This window comes from Halichoerus grypus, chromosome 5 (genome assembly GCF_964656455.1).
Source record: "Halichoerus grypus chromosome 5, mHalGry1.hap1.1, whole genome shotgun sequence".
In the NCBI taxonomy this organism is placed as follows: domain Eukaryota; kingdom Metazoa; phylum Chordata; class Mammalia; order Carnivora; family Phocidae; genus Halichoerus; species Halichoerus grypus.
The window spans coordinates 72158785-72166539 of NC_135716.1; the positions used below are offsets into that span (position 1 = coordinate 72158785).

General features: G+C 42.6%; 1 pseudogene; it reads left to right on the forward strand.

The window, feature by feature from the left end:
* The first annotated feature begins 428 nt into the window (after positions 1 to 428).
* LOC118522123 (charged multivesicular body protein 4b pseudogene) lies at positions 429 to 1442 on the forward strand (annotated as a pseudogene).
* The last annotated feature ends 6313 nt before the right edge of the window (positions 1443 to 7755 follow it).

The following is a 7755-nucleotide window of genomic DNA, read 5'->3' on the forward strand; positions in this document are numbered from 1 at the left end:
TTGGGCTACAAGCTAGTACAGTACTGGGCACACAGAAAGTGCTCAAAAATATGTAATAAGAACACAAGATTCAAAGAGTAACACGTTCTCCTTCACACATTGGTCAAGATCAAGAACCAAATTCACTAGATGGCTTCCAAGTCCTCTTTTCATTTAGTGCCACGTGGTCAAGTTAATAGTGAAAAACAAAAAGTCAGACTAATGAACCGAATAATTCAGGCCACAAAATCCTACTATGAACTTTCTGAGCTTTTGTGCACAACTTTCAACTTTACATTGTGGATATATATATGAAGATACCAAGTGTTTCCAACCCATGTCTTTTAAAATACGCAACATACACATCAACATCTGAATAACAATTCAGATTATATTGTATTCTATTATACAGGAACACATTTATTTAAAATAGCAAAATAGGGAGCTGCGGGGCGGAGGCGGCGGAGAGGCCTGCGGAGGCAGGGAGCGGCGGGGCCGGGAGCGGGCGCTGGAGCCGAGCCGAGCCGAGCCGAGCCGAGCCGAAGTGGGCGGCGGAGGCCGGCGTGGCGAGCAGCCACCATGTCGGTGTTCGGGAAACTGTTCGGGGCAGGAGGGGGCAAGGCCGGCAAGGGCGGCCCGGGCGGCCCGACCCCTCAGGATGCCATCCAGCGGCTGCGGGACACGGAGGAGATGCTAAGTAAGAAGCAGGAATTCCTGGAGACTAAGATCGAGCAGGAGCTGACCGCCGCCAAGAAGCACGGCACCAAAAACAAGCGCGCGGCCCTCCAGGCCCTGAAACGCAAGAAGAGGTATGAAAAACAGCTAGCGCAGATCGACGGCACACTGTCAACCATCGAGTTTCAGCGGGAGGCCCTGGAGGACGCCAATACCAACACTGAGGTGCTCAAGAACATGGGCTATGCCGCTAAGGCCATGAAGGCTGCCCACGACAACATGGACATCGATAAAGTTGATGAATTAATGCAGGACATTGCTGACCAGCAAGAACTTGCAGAGGAGATTTCAACAGCTATTTCAAAACCTGTAGGATTTGGAGAAGAGTTTGATGAGGATGAGCTCATGGCAGAATTAGAAGAACTAGAACAGGAGGAACTAGACAAGAATTTGCTGGAAATCAGTGGACCCGAAACAGTCCCTCTACCAAATGTTCCCTCTATAACCTTACCATCAAAACCCACCAAGAAGAAGGAAGAGGAAGAGGATGATATGAAGGAATTGGAGAATTGGGCTGGATCCATGTAACTGGTCCAGTGCAGGCTGGGCCCAGACAGACTCTGGTGGCCTGTGCAGCGGGCAGGCGTGTGCGCGTGCGGGGCAGGCAGGACATGGTGCAGGCAGGTTCCATCGCTCCTGAGTCTCCCTCCAAAGCCTTAGGGCCGCATCACTGCTCACTCTCTGCATAGCATGGTCTGTACCCAGCGGGACAGGGAGGGGGGAGGGGGGCTGGCGGGTGGGGTGGGAGGTGCCTGCTGTTTATAATGTTGAATTTCTGTAAAATAAACTGTATTTGCAAATCCAACATTGAGCTTCTGGACTACGCTAACTCCACTGCTGAACCTCAATGGAAAGGGTCGACCGTTTGCAGTTGAAAGGATCTGAAAATGTAGCCTCTGTCCTTTTAAGTCAGTTGACTTGTCGCACCTTTCTTTGTAAGACTTGTATGGTACTGGCAGAAAAGTTTTTTAAAAGCCATAGGCTTTTCCTTGTCCTTAGCTGTAATAATGCATCTGACTTTGGTTTCCTTGAGAGCTGTATTTCCGTCCATCACCTGTGTACTGGCCCCTGTGTTTACCACTCTGCCTACCCCTAACTCCTGTTCCCCTGGTCTTTTGGAGTTTGTGACACTGATTTGAAATGGATGGTGTTCTCTTGAGAGCAAGTGAGATTGTAGAGTTAAACCCCAGCTATACATTTTTCTAACATAGCTCTAAGGTCCTTGTTGCTGTTTGTGATAACTGATAGATAACTCATTGGAAACATGTGCATACATTTATATTCAGATGAAATTATGGTTTGCACTGTCTATTAAATATCTCAATTAATTTTCAAAAAAATAAAATAAAATAAAATAAAATAGCAAAATAGGATAGTCATTACCCTTACCTGACATTTCTTATTTACTCTACATGTGGCTATTATCTGTTCAAATTCTGCTTCCAGAAAAGTAAAAGTCCAAACTAAACAAGAGCCAAGGCAAACAGATTTACCTCCCTCTCTATGCTGAGCCCCTTCCGTTGAGCAGAAGACCCCAATAGAAAGCAGAGTCTTCTCTGCCGAGATTAACTGGGAAGGACTCAGTCTCCTTGGGGGCAGCGGGAGGTACTTTCATAAAGCCAAATGGAGAAGCAGGGTCTTCATCAAGTTATTAATGTTGAAAAGCTACTTCTGCCTGAAAGCTAGAAAACTGGCTTTCAGTGTGGTGTTGAGTATGTGAGTAATTCTCTCAATAAGGAAGACTTGGGCATACCACACAAGGGTTTCGGCTCTTGCCTGCTCAATTAATTAGTGTGCTAGGGCTGCCATGACAAACTACAGACTGGGGGGCTTAAACAACAAAAATGTATCTCCTCACAGTTCCGGAGGCTGGAATCCCAAGATCAAGGGGTTGGCAGGTTTGGCTTCTCCTGAGGCCTCTCTCCCTGGCTTGCAGATGGCCATCCCCTCCCCGTGTCCTCACACGGTCTTTCTTCTGGGCATGTGCCCCTGGTGTGTCTTCTTCTAAGGAGAAGTCACATTGGATTAGAGCTCCACCCTAATTACCTCATTTTACCTTAACTACTTCCCTAAAGACCTCATTTCCAGATGCAGTTGCATTGTGTGTTAGGGCTTCAACAGATGAATCTGGCAGGGGATACAATACAATCCATAACACCTACCCTAGGACAGAGCTGAATGGACCTGTAGTAAGCTCCACTGTTTCCTATTTAGCATGTAAATATGTTGATTACACTTTTGAATCTCTACCTTTATGTGCTTGGAGGCTGTGGGCAACTGCAATATCATTGATACCCAGTATTTAGGAAATATTTTGCATTTTAGAAGGCACTTTCACACATATTGGGTAGGTTTGGCAATTAGCATTATTTTCACACAATAAATAAGGAGACAGATTCAGTGAGATTAAAATGCTTAGTCCAATTCTCATTACTTACCTTAGTGGCCCTCCCATATTTGAGAAATTTCTGGTTACTGTGATGTCTTCCCATTGTATGATCTAGAATAGCACCAGACCTTTTTTCTTTTTCATCATCGAACTCAGCAAGTTGGAAACACCTTACAAGCTGCTCCAGGGTAGGTGTGATACCAGGCTTGCAGTGCTGAGTGAAGAATGAGATCTGAAAAGGGGGGTTGGCTCTCGATGTGTCACTTAGGACTCTGAACTCAGGTGTGGGAACTGAGAGAATGAAATCCAGATGTGGAAAGTAAAAGGCGAAGCAACATTTCATGGATCCACGTTTACAATCATCACAATGCAAGGAGCCACGTGACTACAGCATGCCAGGAGAGTCTAAGATGATACTAGCCCAGAAATAAAAGGTCTAACCATACTTCATTGTTGGCATGAGAAAACACACAGAGAGGACAATGTGACCCTGAGAAAGTTGTCTATCTTCTTGAACCTCAGCCCCCATGAAAGGGTTTTTTCAGCTTTGCACAAATCCCAGCACCAGCCTGAGAACCAAGCTGTGCACAGGTGCACACAGGGTCTTGATGGCCACCAGCCATTCTTTCTTCTTTCCACTCACTAGACAAGCGTTCCAGACATGTGTCTGAAGAAAAGAAATCACGCTGAATTAATTCTGCATCCTTCCAACCAAAACCAGTGTAAATATTTGTCTATTTCCCTATGAGTCCAAAAAACTTCCACTATACTACTGTTAGCACATGGCTTGCTGGTCTGTAGAAACAAATACACAGAAAGTAATGTTCTCATTTTATTTATGAACACAGAGATGAAGGAATGGAAATGTTAAGCAAATTAAGGGGGGCGCTGTACACCAAAGCCAAGAGCATGGGCCCTAGAATCAAACCATCTGGGTTCTACCCCCTGCTAGGTGTGCATCGGGGGCTACCTGTGTAACGTGTGCTTGTTTCCTCACCTTTAAAATAGGGATAATAGGGGCGCCTGGGTGGCTCAGTCAGTTAAGCGGCTGCTTTTGGCTCAGGTCATGATCCCGGGGTCCTGGGATGCAGTCCCTCGTCGGGTTCCCTGCTCAGCGGGAAGCCTGCTTCTCCCTCTCCCTCTGTGTGCTCGCTCACTCTCTCTCTAGCTCTCAAATAAATAAATAAATCCTAAAAAAAATTAAAATAAAATAGGGATAATAATGTCAGCAGTTAAAAGAGTTATTCCCAGGATTAAAGAAGAAGATATCAGGATGGTGCCTGGCACATATTATCCTTGCTCTCAAATAGCTAAGAGAAAGTGGACCTAGCATCAGACTCTGTCCCAAGGTTTCTGAGATGAACCCCGGGTTGTAGCCTTGCTTGTCTACAGAGGGGTTACAAATGACTAGGGAATTTGGTCCTTAACCCGGAACCGGGGCAGTTCTTCCTCTTCATTGAATGATAGAGCTGAGAGTGGAGTGAGGAAGTGGTCAGATTTCCCAGGAAAGTCATAGACACAGGTCAGCTTTGTCCCAGGTCTCTGTGTTCCATCCACCTGGCAAAATCTCTGTCCTGCCTACACGCTTGCTGCCACATCCGTACCCCCGCTCCAGAGCCGCCCCTAACACCCACCACACTGCCCCCCAAGTCCCCTCATTAGAAATGCATCCTGTTTAGATGTTCATGCTTTCAAAATTTTTTCTGAGTCCCCCTTCCAAAGGTAAATATACTTTTGAGCATGTATAAAGAGACTTTTTCATGAGGAGCTCAAAGGTCAGCGTTATACCTCAGAACTTGGACATGGACTCACATTTTCCTTCTTATTTTTTTTCCCCTTAGCTTTTACCATATGCTAATTCTGGTCCCAGTGCTTGAACATGCAGTGCCCATGTTTTTCTAAATCTTGACTCACTCTGAAGCCCATTTCAAATCTTCACCAAAAAATGATCTCAAATTGACCCTGCTTCAAAGAGACTTTATTTGCCCCTGAATGCTTGTGCGCTTGAAATATTGAACATGAATTATATTATTTTACTCGGAGTGTGCAGCTTGTCTGTGCGTGCATATATGTGCGTGTGTGTGCAGTATCAGTCTTCCCACCTAAAACATGCATTTCTCAAGAACAGAAACACTTGTTTTTTAGTTTCATGTGTAATCCTTAATGTACTGCTCATGGTATAAAACCTGCAAGTATATTGTCTGAATGACAGTTCAAACTGTTAGCAGTAAAATGAATATATTATTTTAAGAATTGCCCTTTTTAAAAAATAGTAAGAGCATGGCAAGCAGACTACATAAAAAGGTGAGGATGTTCAAGCAACGTAGCTCGTGTTTCGGTAATTTTAGTGTTTAGATACAATCTGTGTTATTTATTAAAAAACAAAAATAAACAAACAAAAAAACCCAACTTTCTCTGACCCTTGAAAAATGTTTCCAGAAAAAATGTCCTTGTCAGGTAGAGGTTCACCTGAGGCATTACACGTGAAATGTGCAGGGTTTTCTCTAAAATATGCCAGAGGAGAAGAAAACAAAAAATCAAGGGAGGATCATTGAAGCTGGATGTTGGGTACGTGGCTTTACCTTTATATATGTTTGAAAATTTCCAAAGTAGTTCTAAAGGAAGAAGAAAGAAAATCTGAGACAATAGTGAGGTGTGCTAGTTAAGCACTTAGAACCCAAATGAAGGGGCGCCTGGGTGGCTCAGTCCGTTAAGCATCTGCCTTCGGCTCAGGTCATGATCCCGGGATCCTGGGATCGAGCCCCACGTCAGACTCCCTGCTCGGTGGAGAGCCTGCTTCTTCCTCTCCCTCTCCCTGCTGTTCTGCCTACTTGTGCTCTCTCTCTCTGTCAAATAAATAAAATCTTTAAAAAAAAAAAAAAAAAGAACCCAAATGAAGGTGGGGATGGCTGAAACATTTATTAACATTCCCAAAGCAGGAGCCCCAACCAGGCTGGCTCAACAAAGTAACTACAGCTCTACCAAGGGTGTTAAGTTCTTTCTGTGGATTCTTTGGAGAACTGATAAGCCAATGGTTTTGATGGCCCAGAAGATGATATCAAGTAGAAAACCAGTCATAAGTGACTCTGAATTGAAAGTCAAAAGAGTCAGACTCTGAGTGGGAAAAAGCAATTTATTTTGCTTCTATTTTTATTTCCATTTATGTACAAGAGTTATATATGTATACATATATTTTTTAAAGACTGTAATCTAAGATATCTCAATTAGCATAAAACACACATTCTAAGTGACTAAAATTAATGGAAATAAATAAAATGGTGATGACTCAAATATTTGTTGACTGCTACTGTGCGCCAGACACTGTTTTAGATGCTGGGGACACGTCAAGGAAAGATCCTTTCCTCCGAAATGTCAACTTCCCATGGGTTGGAGGCAGATTTTTAAAATAATGATTACATGGTGTGCAAGATGTATATGAGAGGCATGGGATAAATTAGGTAAGGGGAATTAGGAGTGCAATATGGGAGAGGAAGAACCTTCCATCTTAACCATGGTGGTCAGAGCAAAGGCTGATAGCAGCTGGGGGCTGGGCCAGACGCATCCCTGAAGGTCGCAGGTCAGGAGTGAGCCGAGTGCCACCTGGTGGTGTGCAGGAGAGGCTCCAAGGGCCCTGTGAAGGTAGAACCTCTGATGTGTGAGGGGCAACATGGAGGCCGATGTGGCTACAGCCGCGTCAGGGTGGAGGACACCGTGCGACGGAAGAATTCTCTTAATTAACAAAAATATATATTTAAAATATATTCATAGTTAATTATAGCAAGTGTAGAATGTTTGCACAGCAGAGTGATGTTTTGAGATTAGAAAACGTTAATTTTAAAAACAGAGGTGATAGTTTTCTGTATCTATCAAGCTATCCAAGTATCTAGGTATATATATATCTCATAATGGCTAAGGACAATTTTTGGATTTTGATAGTGATAAAAATGCAAGCAAGGAAAAGGATTTTAAATAAATAATTTTTATGAAAAATACTACTTACACAAGTATTTTTAATTAACTACTGTGTTTAAATTTTAAGTGGACGCTTTCCATTTTTCTTTTTAAGCTTATTTTGAAGTATCATTTTATCATCTTTCATGTTCTATCGTTTTGTCACTTTACATTTATTTTGTATATAACATAGCATAAATAATTCAAATGTAATTCTTGTCTCATCCTTAATATGAGATGTTTATATTTCATGTCCTTGTAAGAGGGTCAAATATATAGACAAATTTGGAATACAATTGTTAAATGTATTTTAAGAAATAATTATTTCAAACCCTTAAAGTTGTGAATAGGACATAACTTTTTTGTTTTTTGCAATGTTTTGGATCCTGGTTTAATTAAGTTCACAGGGATTTAATTATTGTAGTAATTATATGTGTGCAAAGGGGCAGTTCCTTTAATCTTTGTGTGTTTTCTTTTAAACCTCTTTTCTTCATCTGCTAATTAGGATAACAATACCTGCCTGACAAAGCTTCACAGAATCCAGTGAAGATTTATAAATACTGCACATTTAGTGGTTCTTTGAACAGCTATAGAAATGAAAGACAAATGTTGTGTATCATTAGCAATAATCAGTCTATTTGGTTCCATATCTGAATGCTATTTAAGAATTTCCCCAATCTCCTTAGCAAATTGCTGGCATG